This window comes from Cottoperca gobio, chromosome 19 (assembly GCF_900634415.1).
Source record: "Cottoperca gobio chromosome 19, fCotGob3.1, whole genome shotgun sequence".
Classification (NCBI taxonomy): Eukaryota; Metazoa; Chordata; class Actinopteri; order Perciformes; family Bovichtidae; genus Cottoperca; species Cottoperca gobio.
Genome location: NC_041373.1, coordinates 1,889,370 through 1,912,048, shown reverse-complemented (window position 1 = coordinate 1,912,048; position 22,679 = coordinate 1,889,370). Strand labels below are relative to the sequence as shown.

At 42.4% G+C, this 22,679-nt stretch overlaps 1 non-coding gene and 4 pseudogenes across 1 annotated transcript; all 5 read right to left on the bottom strand.

The window, feature by feature from the left end:
* Nucleotides 1–98: 98 nt before the first annotated feature.
* LOC115025145 (uncharacterized) lies at nt 99–217 on the bottom strand (annotated as a pseudogene).
* Nucleotides 218–337: 120 nt separating this feature from the next.
* LOC115025147 (uncharacterized) lies at nt 338–456 on the bottom strand (annotated as a pseudogene).
* A 120-nt stretch (nt 457–576) lies between these two features.
* On the bottom strand, nt 577–695 carry LOC115025146 (uncharacterized; annotated as a pseudogene).
* A 120-nt stretch (nt 696–815) lies between these two features.
* On the bottom strand, nt 816–934 carry LOC115025144 (uncharacterized; annotated as a pseudogene).
* Nucleotides 935–1,054: 120 nt separating this feature from the next.
* On the bottom strand, nt 1,055–1,173 carry LOC115025137 (5S ribosomal RNA). The gene has a single exon (XR_003834181.1). It is a non-coding gene; the product is annotated as a 5S ribosomal RNA (ribosomal RNA).
* Nucleotides 1,174–22,679: the final 21,506 nt, after the last annotated feature.

Below are 22,679 nucleotides of genomic sequence, written 5' to 3'. Positions count from 1 at the left end.
CTGTTTATAGAAGGTAAAACACAATGAATTGTCTTTTCTTAATATACGCGGACAATTCTATTCATGTCTTCATTTTGCTAATTAAGAAGGAAACAAAATGCTTACAGCACCGGGTATTCCAGGCAGGTCACCCATCCAAGTACTGACCCAGCCCAACTCTGCTTAGCTTCCGAGATCAGACAAGAGCGGGCTTTGTCAGCGTGGTATGGCCGTAATCTGAAAAAAAGAATATACACTTGCTGTTTATTGAAGGTAAAACACAATGAATTGTCTTTTCTTAATATAGGCGGACAGTTCTATTCATGTCTTCATTTTGCAAATTAAGAAGGAAACAAAATGCTTACAGCACCGGGTATTCCCAGGCGGTCACTCATCCAAGTACTGACCCAGCCCAACTCTGCTTAGATGCCAAAATCAGACTAGATTGGGCGTTGTCAGTGTGGTATGGCCATAATCTGCAATAGAGCATATACACATGCTGTTTATAGAAGGTAAAACACAATGAATTGTCTTTTCTTAATATACGTGGACAGTTCTATTCATGTCTTCATTTTGCTAATTAAGAAGGAAACAAAATGCTTACAGCACCGGGTATTCCCAGGCAGTCACCCATCCAAGTACTGACCAAGCCAAACTCTGCTTCACTTCCGAGATCAGACAAGAGCGGGCTTTGTCAGCGTGGTATGGCCGTAATCTGAAAAAAAGAATATACACTTGCTGTTTATTGAAGGTAAAACACAATGAATTGTCTTTTCTTAATATACGCGGACAGTTCTATTCATGTCTTCATTTTGCTAATTAAGAAGGAAACAAATTGCTTACAGCACCGGGTATTCCCAGGCGGTCACTCATCCAAGTACTGACCCAGCCCAACTCTGCTTAGATGCCGAGATCATACAAGATCGGGCTTTGTCAGCGTGGTATGGCCGTAATCTGAAAAAAAGAATATACACTTGCTGTTTATTGAAGGTAAAACACAATGAATTGTCTTTTCTTAATATACGCAGACAGTTTTATTCATGTCTTCATTTTGCTAATTAAGAAGGAATCAAAATGCTTACAGCAACGGGTATTCCCAGGCGGTCACCCATCCAAGTACTGACCTAGCCCAACTCTGCTTAGCTTCCGAGATCAGACGAGATCGGGTGTTGTCAGTTTGGTATGGCCGTAATCTGCAATAGAGCATATACACTTGCTGTTTATAAAAAGTAAAACACAATGAATTGTCTTTTCTTAATATAAGCGGACAGTTCTATACAGGCTGCCACCATTGTACCCTTGAGTAAGGTACTCAACAATGAGTTGCTCCAGGGAGACTGTACCTGTATTTAATTGAATGTAAGTCGCTCTGGATAAGAGCATCTGCTAAATGACCTGTAATGTAAAATCACAGGACGGTGATCGCTGGGAACTCTTGAATAAATTAACCTTGGTCTCACTAAGTGGACCCTGAAATGATGCAGCGTGAGACTCTGAATTCTCTTTGATGGAGTCCACATTATGTGCCGCAACCAATTTCTAATAATGTAAAGCCTATTTTTGGCTCAAATATGGACTGTCCATTTCCAATACATTTCAATGGGATTTTCCCTTACTTTCAGCCAATTCATTTCCAATGGCAAATGTACAGCTTCCCTTGGGGTCTACAAAATACTTTGACATGTGGAACCAGTGTGGGATTATTCCAAATGGAGTGCAGAACAACATATTTCAGTGTCAGGGGCCAAAGGGCCCCAGAAATTATATTTGACCAAATCTAACTTTAGACTTTAGAAGGGTGTCCGCCTTATCAAATCTGAGATCCTGAGTAGAATTTCAAATGGAAAAGGAGAAATTTTGTGAAAACAGGGTCCAGGGGCCACAAAACATCCCTTACTCATCTAGGACATCAATGAGAGTCTACACACCAAATCTTGGGCCTCCCGGACCTTTTGGGCCCGAGCCGCGGACTTTGACCAAAGCGCGTTGTCCAATTCAGGTGAAATGGACAGGGTCATATTTACTCAATGGTAGGTCTAGGAGCCCTGACACTTTGGATAAACCATCCTTGGGCAAACATTTTTGCCATATAAAGATCAAAGGTGACAATGACTAAACATTGTCCAATCGTCTTTAAATGAACAGTGTTCATGGTCCTTAGGGGATAGTATATTTCAAGTTTCAAGCAAATTTGAGCTAGTTTAGATTTAAAGCTACGTAGCTAAAGCTAACCAAGATTGTCCAATCATCTTGAAATGTACAGCGTTTTTTCATGGTCCTAGGGGGATAGTACACACCAAATTTCGGCCTCTTCACACTTAGCATTTTGCAGATGTGACCATATATGGCCCAATATATTGCAAAGGTCAATTATGCTACTTTAGCTTGATGCTAAGGGTGAGAGACCTGAAATTTTGGAATGGGCATCCATGGTACCACACCTAAACAGCTATAGGGTTTTAAGCAAATCAGAGAAAGTTCTATTTTCGATGCATTTGCCTTGAAAGCTCAAAATCTGAGAATCAGCTTAAAACAGTCAAAACCTAAACAGTCCAATCATCTTGAGATTCACAGCACCTATTCTTCTAGGGGGTCCTAGGGGGATAACACATTCTAGGTTTCAGCCAAATCAGAGCTAGTTTAGTTTTAGAGCTACGTAGCTAAAACTATCCAAGATTGTCCAATCATCTTGAGATTCACAGCACTTATTCATGGTCCTAGGGCAGGGGTCGGGAACCTTTGGCTCTTTCGATGACGCTTTATGGCTCGCAGACAATTTTGAGCTGACATTTTTTAACAAGTAATAAATAATTATACTGTGTCATTTTAAACTAAAACATTTAGCAGCAGATTTTGTTTTAGTTCTCACCTCTCCTTTCCTCCACTCTGTCTCTGACTGTAACTGTGTGCGCACGTGTGTGTGTGTGTGTGTGTGTGCGTGCGTGCGTGTGTGTGTGTGGGGCGGAGCCCTGCCCTGCCCTTCGCGAAACAGCTGAGGAGAAACTGCACAAAGCAAGCAGTCCAGGGGTGTCAAACTAAATCACAGAGAGGGCCAAAATGAGGCATCGTTTCGGGGGTGAAGCTTGGAAACTGTGCAGCGCCCACAGAGTCATACTTTGCCTTGAGTGTGGCGTTACACTGGAGGTCAATCAGCTCCATTTGGATGTTCACATGTGCTTTTTCCACGTCAACTGCAAACGGATTGCTGAGCAGTTCATGCGCAGTCGGGAACACAGCGGTGGAGATGGTTTGTGTTTGGAAACACGTAGTGACCATAATTTCCTTAATGCATCCGAGTCTCCCACAGGCAGCTCGGCTCTCACTGCATCATACATGTCTGTGATCACACGGCCCTGAAGCTGGAGGTTTAACAGTGAGATGCTTCATTATGTCGCACAAACAGGCCAGCTCACATCGCCACTTTTCGTCCCAGAGATCTGTGGTATGTTTCCCTTTGCTTCCAAAAACGGTCAGATTTCCTCACGCAACTCGCGCAGAAAAATCTATTCAGCACTTTCCCTCGACTCAGCCATCGCACCGCCATGTTCAGAATGTATCTCCTCAGGAAAAGACTTATATTGACTCTTATAAAGTTTCCTGTCTGTGTTACAGTGTTTATTACATGTTCCATCTCCAGAGCTTTACAACACAGCGCTTCCTGGTGTGTGATGCGGTGATACACCGCCAGCTCACCTGCACAGTTCTCCCACTGCATCTTCTCCCGCATCCTGCACTAATCCGCTCTTTTTGTCACATCACAGGCTCCGTCTGTCGTCAGTTCCGTCAGTTTGTCCCGGGGCAGTTTCATTTCATTCACACATTTAGATACTTCCTCAAATACGTATTTTCCCGTGGTTGTGCCATGCATTGATTTAATTACCAAAACCGGCGGGCCAGTTATGATAGAGAAATTATATTTTCTCGCAGCCTTGAGTTTGACACCAGTGCAGTAGACACAGAAACGTGCACATAAATTAGATAAATAACATGAACGTTTAGTTTATTTAATAAAAGATCACCTGTTCAATGTGAAAATTGTTGAGTGAATATTAAATAAATACAAATCACAAACAATGGTAGGGGAAACACTGATACCTAAAAATTTTGGTTTTTAGCTACTTAGTTTGAAAGCTACCCAAAACCTAAACATTGTGCAATCATCTTGAGATTCACAGCACTTATTCATGGTCCTCGGGGGATACTAAATTCTATCTTTCAGCCGCTAGTTTAGGTTTCTAGCTACTTAGTTTGAAAGCTACCCAAAACCTAAACATTGTCCAATCATCTTGAGATTCACAGCACTTATTCATTGTCCTAGGAATATTACATTCTAGGTTTCAGCCTCCTCACACTTAGTTTCAGGCTATAGTAGTATACAGGTATAATTATAGCATTTGATTTATTTAATTAAAAGTATTCCTTTGATGAAATGCCTTCTGAACATGTATAGAAAACGGAATTTAATATTGTAAAGCATTATAATGCCTTATGCATATAGTCTCCACTTTGTTCTGGGCATTTGTCTGAGGTAGCCGACCTGCCATCTGATAGTCACAGTCGACAGGAAAGAGATTATCAGCTAATAATAATAATAATACATTTTATTTAGAGGCGCCTTTCAGGACACCCAAGGTCGCCTTGCAGTGCATTTAAAAGTTAAAACAGCTAAAACAAAGACAGAAAACAAATTGGTCAAACTAGCTAGATAGAGGGAGGCCAGGTTGCAGCCGACTCCCTACACATCTATAGCCTGGGTGAAGGGGAGACCGAGGGCAACTTCTGGAGCTCCGAGGAGGAAAGACAACACCCAAAGATTAGAACTCTGTTGGCAAACGTTGAGGACCAAGAGAACAATGTGGATGTTTATGTCTGAATCATCATCCCAGGTTGGATTTTGGAGGCTGTAATGGCTTCGCCAAAGTCTATTAATTTCACCCTGAAGGGCTGGTCCTGCTGGACACACATAATGTTAACAGGTTTAATATTGGTGTAATGGTAAATTTCCAATTTCCAATATCCAATGTTCTTATGCCATCTACACAGGTAGGTGTGTGGGTTCTTACATAAAGCATCTGGTTGTAGATATGGAGGGTTTGCTGTTCTATGGATGTCTGTTCGTGTCTGCTTGTCTGTTGCTGTTCCAGTTGAGTAGCGGGTTCGGTTGTAGGTTGATCACTGTCACTGATCTATTGCTGATACGTTCGGGTTGTTCACTGTTCGGTTTGTTTGGGTCGCTCACTGTCCTATTCGGTTCGCTCACTGTTCGGTTCGGTCGATCACTGGTTCGTTTGGGTCGCTCACTGGTGAGAACTGTTTGCTCTCTCTACCTGTGTCCTATCACCCCCTTCCTGTAACCTGTGCACCCTTATATAGTGACAGCCCAGTGCATTTAATCACCGCCACCAAGTGTCCAAAATAATATTGCAGGGCTTAAACCAAATTATAATAAATGCCAACAATAATGCAAAACGTATGCAGGATACCGAGACCTTTCAGGGCATCCAAGGCCACCAACAGCTGCAAGAAAAGACAAGTTAAGGATTTAGTTTTCCATGTGCTGCTATGTAGGACACAGGTCAAGGTTTTCTTCATTAATTAGTCAAACATGTATTGAAAAATATATAATTGGTTCCTTATTATAATTATACATACCTGCTTTGCGATCGGCCAGATCTCGTTTATACACAGTGGTTTCCAGTCTGGTTCTTGGACCAGCTCATAGAGACTCCTGTCCAGCATCTCAAACGCAAGACAAGTCTGTCCCATATGTTCAAACCGCTCGAAGAATTTCACCTCGTTAGCGCGGTCTGGATTCAGGACACTGATGACCTCCAACATGGACACCTCGGTAGAATGGAGGTAAATATTACATACTATGATGGAGCAGACACAATCTAAGCTAATAATCTAAATGAGTCCAAAAATCTACCTCTTTCTCAGTGTCCTGGGTAAAATCCTTTTTTGAGGATCTTAACAGCCACTGTCTCTTTTGTTGCCACAGTTCAGCACCTGGCCACTTTACCAAAGCAGCCTTTACCAATAAACTTCAGAACGGAGTAACCAGAGGAGCTGCTGAATAGAGTTTGACCTGTCTTAACCTCAGGTGCTCTCAGTGGCACTGTAGGAGTTAACATGGAGTCAGATATTCAGTCAACACAACATGAACTAACACACAGCTGAACTATGAATCATGTTCTTGTATTTCAGTGTTTGCTCGTCATTTTAAGACTAAAGAAGAATGAATTTATTGATTTAAGAAAACAGAGAGTGTTGACAGACAGGTGTTGACAGTGTGTTTTCAAACATATACATTCAGCATCATGTGAAATTGTGTGTGTGTGTGTGTGTGTGTGTGTGTGTGTGTGTGTGTGTGTGTGTTAGGTCTATCTTACCTGATGCATCAGAAGCCTCTGAGTTCAGCCACAATGATATTTTTCAACGTCAGATCTTCTCAGTTTAGTATTTCCAAGGTTGAGTATGAACCTTCAGGCATGAATCCTTTCAAATTCAGAATGTATAACTTCTTCTGCAAATAACTCTCGAGTTTCAAGTCTCAAATGTGTGTTTCTCTCTCTCAATGATTATGGTGAAATGACCCTAATTCACCAAACATCTGATTCTACAGCTCTGACATCAGTGACATCAGCACATAATTTAGAACTGTTGCATTTCATTCTATACTTTTTAAAACTCACTGACACAGCTACATGCTAAAAACATGTTTTTATTCAAAAAACCTTCTCAATATAAGAGATCTGCTCCTGATAGAAATTGTTTTCCATGCACTTTAAAGACTATTCATACAATCAAAACAGCAGCACAGCACCTGACAACTGTGTGTGTGTATGATGAATGAAAAATAAAGTTTTTAACACACGTTCTTATTCCAGGGCACTATCCAATTAGTTTATCATGTCAAGCCCATATAATATCCCAATACATTTTCTATGGACAACTGATGTGTTACATGAGGACTTGGACTTCCTCTTTCCTCTTGGTTTTGTTCTGGTTTTGTTGTCTGTGTTCATTCAGTTAATTTTAGTACGCACAATCACTTTTTTGAGTATTATTTATTTATTTATTTCACATTGTCACTTTTTCAGTGTGAACATACATACATACTCTGGTTTAGAGTTAGTAGTACTTGGGGTCCCGGTCACCAGATGGTTGATTTCCCTATTGCAGGCGGACTCATTCCCACCAGAGATGAGTCCAATGTAGATGGTGCTGTCAGCGAAATCCACGAGCTTGACAGACTGGAGACTGGAGGTGCAGGTGTTGGTGTACGGAGAGACAAGCAGAGGGGAAAGGACGCTGTCTTGAGGTGCAGATGGTACAAGAGTCTTTTGACATGTATCCCCAGCTTCACATACTGCTTCCTGCAGGTGGAGTGAGAAACGTACAGCTGGGACAGCTTGTCCGACAGCAGAGCTGGGAAGATGGTGTTAAAGTATAAATACAACACAGTTCTTAGGAAAATCCCTTGAATTTGGTTCAGATATTTACAGCCATCAGAAGCATCCGAGACACTTCACATCTTTATAAAACATAAAATAAAATCCACGGAACTGAGTTTGGTCTACAATTAAATGAAACAAAACATTTGATCAGCAACATCACAGTGCAGTTTATCCTAAAGCCCAAAAGAGGGCAGTCTATGATAACAAATGGCCACCATCAAGTTCAAGTTTCAAGTTTTATTTGTCATATGCAAGTTAACACAGGGTCAACAGTAAAATGAAATGTGTGTGAGAGAGACACCAAGTCAGCTCAGCAAAATCAGCTAAATTAAATTATATATATATGAAATATTTTAAAATAAGTACTATATACAATTGAGTTAAACAATAATAATTACAAAAAAAGGGGGGTTGTGCAGTACAATAAATAATAATATTTACTTATATTTACTTAGTACAGACAGCAAGTGAGTGAGAGTGACTGTGGGTCTGGAGGTTAAGAAGCCTGATGGCTAGGTGGTAAAAACTGTCTCTGAGTCTGGTGGTTCGTGACGGTAACAGGGAGAAAAGTCTGTGTACTGGGTGGCTGTGATCCTTTATGATGCTTTGTGCCTTCCGGAGGCACCGATGTTGGAAAATGTCCTGAATGGCCGGGAGACTGTTGCCAATGGTGTGCTGTGCCGCCTCCACCACTCTTTGAAGCGATTTGTGGCTTTGAACAGAACAGTTCCTGTACCAGACCGTGATATAGCCCGTCAGCAAACATTTGATGGTTACTCTGTAGAAGTTTGTGAGGATGCTGGTGTTCATGCCAAACTTCCTCAGTCTTCTCAGGAAATAGAGCGGCTGACGAGCTTTCTTGGTCACTGTGTTCGTGTGAAGTGACCAGGAGAGGTCCTCAGTGATGTGCACACCGAGGAACTTAAAGCTGCTGCCCCTTTCAACCTCAGCATCACCGACATGGATGGGGAGGTGTCCACCCCGCTTCTGTCTCCTGTAATCCACGATCATCTCTTTAGTCTTGCTGACGTTAAGACACCAGCTGTGCAGTATCTTCACCTCCTCTCTGTAGGCCGTCTCATCATTGTTCGTGATGAGGCCCATGATGGTCGTATCGTCAGCAAACTTGAAGATGATGTTTGAACTGTGATTGGCAGCACAGTCGTAGGTGAAGAGGGAGTACAGGGAGTACAGGAGGGGGCTGAGCACACAGCGTTGTGGTGCACCCGTGTTCAGTGTCAGCGAGGTAGATGTGTGGCTGCCGATTCTCACCACCTGGGGCCTGCCCGTCAGGAAGTTGAGTATCCAGCTGCAGATGGAGGCCTCCAGTCCAAGATCAGCGAGCTTAGTGATGAGTTTAGAGGGAATACTAGTGTTAAATGCGGAACTGTAGTCTATGAAGAGCATTCTCACATATGTATTTCCTCTGTCCAGGTGGGTGAGTGCAGTGTGTGTCGCCAAGGAGATGGCATCATCCGTGGCCCTGTTTCGTCTGTAGGCAAACTGAAGGGGATCCAAGTTGTCAGGAAGAGAGACTCCGTACTCCGTAACACGACATGCACAGAGAATTCTGCCGTTGGTTCTCTGATTTTGAAAAAATTGACAAGTCACTTCAGCTGGTGTCCTGTCCCCTGTCACAAGACCCCGAAACAGCACCGCATGAGCTGCAATTGGAGCTGATCGATCTTCAGTCTGACTCCGTCTCACAGGAGAAGTTCAAGTCTCTTAAACTGAATGACTTTTACGCTTCACTTAACGAAACCACGTTTCCAAATCTCCGGAGGACGGCACAGAAGATGCTGGCATTGTTTGGCTCGACCTACGTGTGTGAACAGACTTTCAGCGTCATGAACATCAACAAAGCCCATCACAGATCCCGGTTAACTGACCAACACCGCAGATCTATCCTGAGAATTGTCACAACAAAACTAACTCCAGACTTTGATGCACTGGCAAAAAAGGGAGACCAACAACACTGTTCCCACTGAAATGTGAGTTTCTCTACTGTGTTATGAGAAAAATGTATATGGAAAGTTTGGAGGAGCGTTTTTTAATTAAAAGCAATGTGCGCATTTACGCACAGCAGCGGTACAGTAGCTTAATTAACACGCCGCACATCGCTCTCAATTTAAAGACCCCTTTCTAGTTTCTGCTGCAGGCAGGATATTTAATACAATCTATCTCTCAGGACAATCCGTCCATTATTTCGCGGGGTTTAAAACAATTAGAAATTATTGAGCTTGAGTATTTCGTTGGATGTTTTGAATGTTGAAAGTGATCTTTGATCTTTTTCCAGTAAATGTTGATTTCTTTAACTTTGCACCTTCAATTGAAATGTATAAAAAACAGACGCAATCTCCAGGTTTGAAAATTACATTGCGTGTCCAAATGCTCCTGGCCCGGCCCCTTTTTTTTTTTTTTTTTTAGAACCCATTGTGGCCCGCAAGTCAAAAAGTTTGCCCACCCCTGATCTAGCATGATTTCCACAGCATTCGTACAGTACACTTCACTCCCAGACAAGGCGGGAGGTGGGGACAGTCAGGAGTCCGACTGAGGATGAGCGCACGGAGCGGGAGGGGGTGTATTCCTAGAGGAGGGTTGAGAGATAGGTCGGGGCAAGGTTGGTGAGGGCTTTGTATGTGAGCAGAAGGTTTTTGTAATCAATCCGATGCTGAACAGGGAGCCAGTGAAGTTGGATGAGGATGGGGGTGATGTGGTCAGACGATTTGGTGCGGGTAATGATCCGGGCAGCCGAGTTTTGAATGATTTGAAGTCTGTTGAGTAGTTTTGTGGGTAAGCCAGAGAGGATAGCATTACAATAGTCAATCCGGGATGTGACAAATGCATTAACCAGGATTTCAGTGCTGGATTGTGACAGGGATGGGCGGAGTCTGGAAATGTTGCGGATATGGAAGAAGGCAGTCCGGGTGATGTTTTTTATGTGGGGTGCAAACAAAGGGGTGCTGTCCAGGATGACGGCAAGGCTTTTGACTTGGCTGGTGAAGGATACAGGGAAGCCGTCGATCATGATGTTTGGGGGTGGGGTGATTAGGATTTTGTAGAGTGTTTTTGGAGCCGATGAGCAGGGCCTCAATTTTGCTACTGTTTAGCTTCAGGAAGTTCCTGCTCATCCAGCTCCTGATGTCCTGGAGGCAGGTGGTGAGTGAGGTGGGGGGGAGAGTGGTGGTTGGTTTGGTAGAGATATAGACTTGCGTGTCGTCAGCATAGCAGTGAAAGTGGATGCCATGGTGACAGAGGATTGTGTCCAGGGGAGGAGGTAAAATATGAATAGGAGTGGACCCAATACTGACCCCTGGGGGACACCCAGTGAAACAGGAGAACACCCTGACCTGTGGTTCCTCAGCTGGACAAACTGTTGTCTGTTGGTAAGGTAGGAGGAGAGCCAGGAGAGTGCAACACCAGTGATCCCAATGTCAGCCAAGTGTTCCAGGAGTAGTGGGTGGGAGGTAAAGGGTGGAAAAAGTTGAAGAACTCGGAGCTTGAATGTCGAATCAAAACAGCAATCCTCTAGTTCAATCGATATATTTATTAACGTGATAAGTCAAACATAGAAAATACTCTCAGCTGAGGACACAATTCGCATCGCCGTTTCCACAGACTGCATGGCTCAAAGAGCCCCCATGTTGCTGTCTCACGGCTCCGCTCCAGTGTGTCCAAAGAGTCGTAAAACATGTGGCTACATAGAAGGAGTAGGCGTTGACCTTCTCCTCATTGGTCCCAGTTTGGCGCCAACACGCTCCTCCGTCAGCAGTCAGGAAGTAATGGTTTGTTGACCCGCTTTCTTAAAGGGGAAGTGCCCCTATTATGTTTGTAATACACTCAGTGCAGAAAATACATAATTGCGCAGAAACATATTCGTAGTGTAGATATATATATATTGATTGAGGTAAACAAATACATATGATAGTCTTTCCAATGTGGATTAATACAATTTAGGATTAATTTACCTGACAATTCCCCCTTTACATACCATTTATGGTGTGTATAATCTCCAGTAAATATAAGGCACCGAGTGGTGTACAATTCAGCATATGGTATACAAGAATACATTCATAGTGCACTTGTTTTTATTCCAGTCATAAAAAGTACCTTCTGTATAAAACATCAACTTTAATAAAAAATACCTTCTGTATAAAACCAAAGAACTTCACTTTTTATTCCAGTATAAAGACAATTAGCTTCAGTATAATAAAAAACACTTCCAGTAAAAGACAGTAAATATTAGTAAACTTTTAATGTCTGTATAAGACTGTAATATCTGTATACGACTGAGAGACTGTGACTACAGTAAGAGACTGTAACTACAATAAAGTCAGTGGCTTCGGTATGGCAGCAAAAAACACTTTGTAGAGTTATTCACACGAAATCATCTTCCTCCTGGCTGTCGTGTTCCTGCTCTATATTATAGTCTATGAGTAACTTGGTTTGCTCTTGCATAAAAAAAAACTAACCTTTCTCAGTTTCTTTCTCTTTGGTCAGGGCAGTGGTGATCAGTCTAGTGGTCAGGGTGTGGAAACATGGAATGCAACAGCATCCACATAGGATTAATATTCCTATCATTATCGGTATGAACAACACCAACATCTTATACTGACCAAACCAACGCTCCAGGGAGCCTGTGAAGTAATTCTCTACCCCACTGTTTGATGCTAGCTCTTTGCTGAGTCTGTCAAGTCCTTTCAAAGCTCTGGTAAAGGATCCATCAGGGGCTGTGTTATTTGGGATGAAAGTACAACACAGAGCCAAACCATTTACAGACACCCCCTTTTTCAGCTAGCAATCAATCTGTTGTCAATCTTTGTAAGGCTCTAGTAACTGATCTCTCTGAAACAGTATTATTTGATATAATTGTGCAACAGGATGATCCAAACATGGCACACACACCTCCTTTCTCTGCTAGGAGCATGTCTAAAGACATTCTATCATGTCAATACGCTGGAAGCTGCTTGTTGTTCAGCTTGTCCCTTAACGGCATCCCTTGTAATAATTAATAAACCTCTGTTAGATGCAATGAATGTAATTAATCCACATTCTTATTGGTAGTTGCCCATCATAAAAACAATGAGTCAAAACCTGCTCCAATTTGATCTCTGGCACTCCCCGGGGCACTCCTACTGCATCTCTTGTATGCTGTGGAGCTGAAGCTCTCCCCAGGTGCTGAGTTTCTCTTCCACCGAGTTCAAGCTCACAAGAGTTTGACCTGTTGTGGGCCAAACATAGAAACGCTCGACCAGTGTCATCAATGCACATATTTCAGTCTTGTGCTATTGGTTCTGTGAGTTGGAAATCTCTTAATGAGATTTTTGCAAATTGGGCTGAGTGGTTCTGTTACACTGTGCATCATTGTTAACAGACAGGTTTACTCTGTTATTGATCCGAGTAGTACTGGGACTGGGCTTAAAGCAAGGAGGGGCCTGACTGGTACACACACACACACACAATATATTTACTGAGCTAGTGGTATACAGTTTGCAGTCAAGCCACATATTCTTCTCCACATATCCTGTCTCCATGCCTACTCTATTTCTTACTGTAGTAACTTTATATCCTTTCCTACTGACTGCTTTGAGATTGCAGTCTTCTTGTTTTCTACCTTTATCCTAAAGTGTCCTTGTGGACCTGCTCCTAAAACCTCTGCTGCCTAAAACAAACAGTCTCTAATCTCTGGGATGCGATGAAACGATGGTGAGGAATAATGGATCACAATCATTTATTTTCTTACATGTCACTCCTCTCCGTGGCGCAGATGTGCTCCTCTGCCCACCTGATCTGTTCTGCATATTGTTAGAGAAGAGGGACAGGTTATTATGTCACAGAAATCAAATTTGATGTGGTTGTGCAGTTTCAGGTGTACAGGGCTATACTCACCCTCCTGTGATGACTGACCCCCATTTCACAGTCCCCTTCTAAAACTTCACTGATGGTGAGACAAGCGCCCCTATGGGTACCACCTACCTGTGTAGTCAGACTTCACCACGAAGAGGTCCAGTTTCTGCTTTATGGAGTCAGTGTCTCTCACAGGAGTGGTGATATATTTATGTGTCAGGTGTCACCAGGATTCTCTCTCTCTCTCTCTCTCTCTCTCTCTCTCTCTCTCTCTCAAAATATGGCTCTGATAGTTTTCCCGGCACAGATAGGGAAACTTGGCATGATTTCCAGTGTTCTTTTATACCATTAGTCTTTTACACTTATTTACATCAACACTGATTATTGTACCGTAAATGTTCTTATTCTGTCTAATGTTTTATGTTTTTGCAGTGCAAGTACTTTGGCCTGCAATTCTTACATAAAGCTTATTATTATCATTATTATCCTTTACACACATTACCTTATTTTACAGTTCATTTAGCTGTAAACACTTTAGCTACTGTCATAGCGTCTCCTGTATGTGTTGGAAATACTTCAGCTCATTTTATACACGTCTATAATCGTAAACTATATTTATTTCCTTCATATTTATTTAGTTCAGAATATCCGTTTCATCACATCTGCATGGATTTTATTGGAGTCGGCATTCGGCCTTTGAATCAAATCAAATCAAATCAAATTTATTTGTATAGCCCAATATCACAAATTATACATTTGTCTCAGTGTGCTTTACAGACTGTACAGGTTACGACATCCTCTGTCCTTAGACCCTCACATCGCACAAGGAAAAACTTCCTAAAAGAAACCCCAAAATTAAAGGGGAAAAAATGGAAGAAACCTCAGGGAGAGCAACTGAGGAGGGATCCCTCTCCCGGGACGGACAGACGTGCAATAGATGTCGTGTGTACAGGATAAACAACATAGTACAAATACAACATTTGACAGATGCTATGAATATACTCTATTAATATAATACTCAATATAATACTCCCCCTTTTGAGACATGGTCAAATACCGTGTCTCAATACACTCATTTATATCTATATTCTTGATAGTACTAAGTTCTTCTCTGGTCAAGTGTTCTTTCGTCCGTCGTCTCTGTCTTGTATGTAATTATTCTTAGTCCAAACGGCTTGTTCTTAATTTGTAGCTGCATTCTGCATCTCTTTCAATATCTCTGTCTTGTGTTCTGGCGTGTTTGTCTTCTCATTTACATATTGTTGTCTACTGAAACTGGATCAGTTCTTATCATACGTGTTGTGCCTTTATATAAAGCAATATACTTTGGTAGCTGTACTGCCTTCAATAAGTCTTCTATTAGAGTGAGTAATATGTTTGTTAGTCAATGTTACCCTACCGCTATTCTGTACTTGTTGAGCAAACACATGTTGAACATGCATAGTTACCGTCTGTGTAGATATCTACAACTGTGTCTTTCTTTTATCTGCACGTCTCTGTCAATGCTATCAGTTCTGCTCCTCTGCTGACAGATGATTAGGAAGAGCTTCTGCTTTTAATACGTCTGTCTGTGTCACTACAGAGATCTTGTCACATTCGGATCCTCTAGGTTACTTTACATGATCCGTTAACAAACATTTCTATCTCTGGCTCCTCTTAGGGAATGTCAGTCAAGTCTGGTTTTGGTGAAGTTCCTTGTCCGTCTGTCGTTCCGTCATGTGGTTCTCCGTCTTCAGCTGTTGGTAATAATGTAGATGGATCAAAGTTATACATTATTCTATAGTCAGATGCGGTTGTGAAAATAAAACTGACACTGCAGGTGTCACTGTTAAAGTCAATGGCCTGAATAACACTTGATGCAGAGGCCTGACCTGCCATTGAAGCTGCAGTTACTGCTTATGTGCAGTCAGGCATCGCCTTATCTACTGGGTCTAATTGTGAAGAGTAGTAAACCACTGGTCTACTCTTATCTCCATGATTCTGTGTTAATACTGATGTCATAAAGTCTGCCGTTTAGATAAAAGGCTTCTTATAGTCTGGTATTTCTAAAACAGATGAGTTTACCAAATTTGTCTCTTAGTCTGGTTTAGGTGCTTCTAATTAAGTTCTTCCTCTCCTAGTGCTCTGCCTGATTGTGAAATGTTGTAACTCAAATTCTTTACTATTGATTTGAACAATTGTAGTTTATTATATCAAGGCGCTCACCATATCCTTAAGGGATTATTATGTAAATGCACACTTCTTTCCCTCAAACTGGATTCAAACTAAATCTGACTTTCTTTTACCACTTAGCTGGAAAAGAATGCGTTTGCTATATCTATCATTAAAAATGTGCTCTCTGGATCTCTGGATGCTCTTGGTACTACAACTTAATTTACTACCTGTAACTCTGGTACCATCAGCCATCCTATATATGGCAGTTTTCCTTACTGGAAATATGGATTGCTCCTGACACTTGATCTAATTCTCTCTGACACTTCTTGCAACTTCTCTTTTAGGTCCTTTATTTTTAATTTGCTTAAAGAACCATCCTTTGGAAATCTGAACATTTCTGTCCAATTTGATAAATTTGACAAACTCTCTTCACCATATTTCTTCCTCATGACATTTACGATCGGACCCTCAGGAGCTTCTAGCTCCCTACACTGTTTAGCACCCACACTAAATTCTCAGGAGACTAACTCCCTACCTCAGAAGATTCTATCTCGTCCGTTGACGATTATAGTCTTTCACAAATGTCATGAGGTTTGCTTAATATTTTTGGGAGAGGTGGGAACGGACAGCCATCCAAGAGGGAATCACGCCGGCCTTTTACAGAGGGATACAAAGAAGCCGTGACAGTGTGTGTGTTAAATGGGTTATGCGGGTTGGGCTGACACTTCTTGCTTAAACAGATACCATCTCTAATATGGCCTGATACTAAAGTCTTTTATTATTATTTTTTATTCTGAACGTAATCTATCATTAGCTGATTGTTTTTATTTTACGCTCTTTATTCTGAGTATTTTGCGGCTCTGTTCTGCTCTAATCATTTCTGTCTGCTCCAGAATTACACAAAAAGTCTACATATCTGTCATCCACACACTTATGAAACATGTTTTCTCAAAAACATATAAGAGACAGTTTTCTACACTTTACAATTCAGCCTCCTTTAATTGACTATGATAGTGTGTGTGAATGCAGATATACGACCTGGTTCCGGAAGTGTGGATCCCCGTTGCTGGGGAGTCATGTTCTCTTGTCAGTCCTTTTTCTGACGTCCGGTCTACAGTCTCCCTCTGGGGTTCTGGTTTCACATTTTTCTTCTCTTTAGCTTTCCTCAATTCAATTTTTAATTGTAATTTACCAATTTGTCTGCTGGTGCACGATTTTAAATGTAGGTGCACTTTAATTGCCGTCCTACAGGAGGTGGAGGTGTTTAAATTTTGTAAAGTTTCTATAAACTTTTAGTTGTAGTCTCAATTTTGTCCACCAGAGGCATTTAGCTATCAACCGGATGTGGGTTTTTTGTTGAATTCCCACCGGATGAAGAAGGATAGAAAATGGAGGTTTCTTTGTTCTAAATTTTCTCTCCTTCCAGTTTGAAGAAAACTCGCATCTTTAGTTTAATCACTCGGTCACTACATCACTTATGCATTTTATTTCCACCCAAAATGCTCCTGCATAAGACTCAAGGTTTAGTTTATCACAATGTACTTTCTCATGCCTCGTATCATCAAGTAGGCAGAATTAGCGACCCAGCATCACTTGGCCACAGTTAGCTGGTCCTAATCTCTGAGGCCTTTCACAAAAACGTCTCCTTTCACGTTTTTCCAACTTAAAACTACTTCACATACACTCCACGGTTCTCTTTGATTTCACAACCGTCCACCAGTCAGTTTGAACAGTTTTCACCTGTTCTACAAACTCCAATGCATTAGCTAAATATCAGCGCTAGTTTAGCCTCGCATTAGGCCTGCTTGAGACACACTTTACTCACAACAATACAACAATACAACAATACAACAAATCTTAACATATTTTACACTATGCTTGCCCAAAGGAGATGATATATAACATCTCTGAGACTATGAGGCGATCGTCATCGGTTCTCACGTAATTCAGGATTATAATCATTATCCTCCTTTGGTTACAACACTAGCTTCTAAGCTAGGCTTCCCTTAAGTCTTTTAATTAAACTATACCTATCTGCCTTCCAAAGGACTTCTTTAACATTAAACTAACTAAGCTTTCTTAGCTACCTTCCTAAGGTGTTTTCGTATTAAACTACATCAATGCAAGCTTACCGTAAGCTTTATCCAGTACCAGACCGGACACCCACCTTGGACTTTCTTTGATTAAATATAAGCTCTCCAAGAGCCCTAACCAGTCTACGCTGGAGCCCTCCATAGGCTTTTAATAAATATCGTTAACACAATTAATATTTTCAATGCTTGCTCTTATCACATGTATTTCAGCATTCAGGATTACTTTTTATCGTTGAACAGTAGTTGTATTAGCTATGACCGTCGAACATTGTTGCTGGCATTCATTAATAAGTTTTCCTAATCTACCTGCAGTGAATATTTGATTTAACCGGTGTTCACTCTCACCTGATCTTGTGCACGTGCAATGAATACCAGACAACGATACTCGGCGATCGTTCTTCACTTCTCCTTTCGGGAGCCCACCCAGGGACGCCAATTAAAGGGTGGAAAAAGTTGAAGAACTCGGAGCTTGAATGTCGAATCAAAACAGCAATCCTCTAGTTCAATCGATATATTTATTAACGTGATAAGTCAAACATAGAAAATACTCTCAGCTGAGGACATAATTCGCATCGCCGTTTCCACAGACTGCATGGCTCAAAGAGCCCCCATGTTGCTGTCTCACGGCTCCGCTCCAGTGTGTCCAAAGAGTCGTAAAACATGTGGCTACATAGAAGGAGTAGGCGTTGACCTTCTCCTCATTGGTCCCAGTTTGGCGCCAACACGCTCCTCCGTCAGCAGTCAGGAAGTAATGGTTTGTTGACCCGTTTTCTTAAAGGGGAAGTGCCCCTATTATGTTTGTAATACACTCAGTGCAGAAAATACATAATTGCGCAGAAACATATTCGTAGTGTAGATATATATATATTGATTGAGGTAAACAAACACATATGATAGTCTTTCCAATGTGGATTAATACAATTTAGGATTAATTTACCTGACAGAGGTCAAGGAGGATGAGGATGGTGAGCAGTCCAGAGTCAGCTGCACGGAGGAGGTTGTTGGTGATTTTAACCAGGGCTGTTTCGGTACTGTGCATTGGGCAGAAACCAGATTGGATGGGTTCATGGAGGTGGTTTGAGTCGAGGTGGGACTGGAGTTGAGTGGCAATCACCCTCTCAAGGGTTTTTGAAATGAAGGGAAGGTTGGAGATGGGCCTGCAGTGGTTAAGGTCAGCTGAGTCTGCATTGGGTTTTTTGAGGGTGGGTGTGATTACAGCCATTTTGAGGGTGGGGGATTAATTATATTAGTGATCATGGGGGAAATGGATGGCAGACAGGCGAGACGAGGGTAGTGGGGAGGGGATCAAGCTGGCAGGTTGTGCATTTGGCTTTACAGATGAGCTTGGAGATGGTGTCTTCTGTTGCTGGAGTGAAGTTGGAGAGGGTGCTGGTGGGAGTAGCAGGTGGATTTGGCAGTGGAAAGGGCAGTGGAAAGGGCGTTCTTGTAGTGATGTAGGTGACCCAAAACTGTGGGTTTTTGACGGGGGCCAGGGTGTCAAGCGAGGAGGACAGACAGTCATTGTAGTGACTCACTAAGTCAGCAGGAGAAGAGGATGGGAGAGGGATGAGATAGAATTTGATCAGGGTGGTGAAATCTGTGTTCGATATTTCTGAAGGAGATGATCCGTTCTTCTTTAGTTTTTGATCGGGGGGCATAAACGTCAAAGAGCACAACTTTGTGGTCAGAGATAGGAAACTCGGCATCGGTGACATTAAAAGGAGTAATGCCAGTGGAGCAGATCAAGTCCAGTATGTGGCCTTTATTATGGTTAATAAATGATCTGTAGATGGTGACAATAATGATGGGTTTGGGGCCTGAGAGTTTAACAGCTAGACATTCAAAGGAAGAGTGATGGGGGAGAGTGACAGCAGTGACTTTGATGTCCTTACGGTAGAGCAAGGCGAGACCACCCCCCCTCCCGGCGTTGCGGGGTTTACACATATAGGCAAAACCCGGTGGAACGGCTTCATTTAACTGGGAGAAGTCATTAGGCTGCCAAGTCTCGGTGAGGCATAAAAAGTTGAGTTTTCTGTCCACAATGAGCTCAGAAACTAGCAGGGCCTTATTGGTGAGAGATCTTACATTGAAAATAGCTCATTTCAAGCATTCAAGTGGCGCAGGTGGCTGCTTTGGGCAGTGGGGATAACACAGTGTGATTGACAGTGTGAGGGGGGCGGGGCTTGGTGGACTGTCACGGTGGGCAAGCAGAGCTGTGAGGGTCTTGAAGTTTGATCTGAGACGCAGTAGTTCCGTTGCGGAGTATTTCAGCGGCAGGGAGGGGCTCGTCGCGTTGAAGAGTAGAGCGTGCCATATGAAGAGTTTGACAGTCTGCATGATGTGAAAAGGTGTGAAAAGTATACTCAGCAGTTTGATGATCCGGTTTATGATCCGGAGGCTACAGCTCCCACTTGGTAGAGAAGGAGGAGCAGAGAATCGGCTGCAGCCAGTGGTCACAACTGATGCCAGCTAGCTTGACGGCTAGCTGTGGTGGCGGTGGTCCAATTTTTCTGACAGGCTGCTGGAATCCAATGGATCCGGTAGAATCCGCAACGGAAATGCAGTCAACAGAAGATACACGGTTGAACGTTTGAAGATAAGATCCAACACAGCAGACTAAAACTTAAGCTCAGATGGAGAAGCGGTGAACAAGTAGCGCCAGCGACTGTTAGTCACTCTGGATAAGAGCGTCTGCTAAATGACCCATAATGATAATGTAATAACCTTACATTTTATTCACACAGTGGTTTGACTGCTACTTTAGGTGCTTGAAGAGGCAAAGTAGACGACGACAAAGGGTGTTTCTTCTTGGGGAAAACTGGAAATCCCATTGCCAATCCAAAGCCCGACTTGTACCGTCTATGACAGCAGTGAGTAGTAATAAGAATAATAAGAATAATAATAACACATTAGATTTGTATAGCTCTTTTCTAGAAACTCAAAGATACTTAAACAAAGTCAGAGTACATTTCTGGTTTTAGCATCCAAGTTCATTCAAATTTAATTTCAACAGAATGTCATGCAAACGATAATGTTATGATTGTATCTCTATATGATACATCCTGTTTTGTTATTCTAATTCTTTTTAAACACAGCTGTAAAATGCTGGACACGACCACGGGCGATGCCACAGGGAGTGTAGCCGCAGAGACACCCGGGGGACTGGGCATGGCTGAGGAGTCACAGGCACTCAGTAGGCAGGACAGGTAAGCCTTGTCAACTTAAGTGCGCTCTGTAGGAAAGCCGACCTTTTTTAAGCTCCCATCAGGATCAAGCAAAAGCCCAACACACATCTCTTTTCTTTCAGTGCTTCTGCGTCACTGCACAAGGCACACCACCTTCCAGACAAGACATCCACAGTGCTCTCTCCCCTGAGCTGCCAACTTTGTGAGCAGAGGGATGATCTGCTCACAGACAATGGCAACCTTCGGTTGAAACTACAGGCTTTGCAGCGACCCAGGTGCAGTTCTCGCATCATCGATGTCCCCCCGCGACGGAGCAAGAGGTAAGTTTCTATGTCTCTGTCTGCCTTCAACCATGTCTGTAAGTCAGTCAGTCTTTGCGTGTGGCTTCATGTTTCCAGTCATTTTCCACTTGATTTCACAGGAGGCAACGCCAGCTACAGAGGAGTCTACAGAGGCTGCTGAGGCAGAGGAGGTGACGCTGCCACCCCCCGGCGAGAAGCCAGCGCAGGGCAAAGAAGAGGGGGGTGGAAGAGTTACATACCCCACAGCCTACCAAGAGGGCCAAGTCTTCCACGGGGGCCGATATTTCCCCCTGGTTGGACAGGCGCGGACGGGCAAACAGGATGAGATAGATTACCCTACCTCCCAGCATGGGTGAGGATGTATTCACGACATGATAACTGACTGTTTGCACTTACTCACCTCAGCCCTTCAGTGAGGTCTCTCAACCCCACAGATCAATGCTGACTTGCACTGATTGTATACCTCCATCTTTTTGGTACGCTTAAGGTTTAATACAATGTGAGTCAGCACCTTCAGCCACAGACTTATACCACCAAGATGCACTACAGAATATTTAGTTTAATTTGGTCATTTTTATCTTGTGTTTTTCATGTTGTTATTTTGACAAATACTGCACCTTACCTCACATTGTTGAATATTGCACTGCACCACATTTCATTTTAGTCTTACATCTTTCTATATGTTATATATGTCATGTTCTGTATATCTGTATGAAACATTTTTGCACTATTTGTAAAATGTTTTAAATCTTATATTGTCTCCTATTGCAACTGTTGCACAACAATTTCCTTCGCCATAAATAAAGTTCCATCCATCGATCTATTATAACATTAGAAATGATTTGCCGTTGCAGAGGAGTACCCCCGGATATACGAGAACTGCCACAAGGGCCCCACAAAGACCGACTGCCAAGATGCGGGAAAAATCCAAAGTTAGCTGGGTGAAGAGTTTTCTATATTGTATGGGACACTCCCACACCCTGCTGTCAGACTGGATTTTTCTTAATGATGTTGTAAAGATTTGAAAGTGAATAGCATTGCCTCCACTGTGTGGGCTGTATGTGAGAGGTGTACATTTTACTTTAAGAAGCCAATACTGTCAGCAGGATGGATGGCTGGCACTTTCTGCATACTCATTTGCCTTTTTTTCCAACCCAACCCTCTTCAAACAGATGGTCCAAGAGCATCGCCACAGGTGGCATGAAGATGAAGACGGCGGAATGCATGCTCCTAGCTTTTTCAAAGCAGCTCTCTTTTCAGGTAGTTTCAGCCCATTTTGTCATTGTGCCTTTCATCACCACACACAAACACACCCGTCCCCAGGATCTCCTTTCTTTGTGGTTCTTGTAGAAGCTTATTTCCTCTCATATTTCTTCTCTGAATAGTCTGGTTCCTCAATCCTGTCTACAATCCTCAAGCCTTTCCAGGATCTCTTCCTGATTTTTCAGGAATTTCAGGAGCATGTCAAAGTGATTGTCGGCTGTGACATTATTTCTGACACAAAAAAATACAAATAAGACACCCTGTAAGTTTCAGCTATATACCATAAGGCATTGTGGAGATATGACCATTTTTACTTTCCATTACCTTTGCTCAAGTCTCAAAAGAAACTTCATCTCCATGGAAAAACCTAATCTCTGAAAAAACCCTAAAATTTGT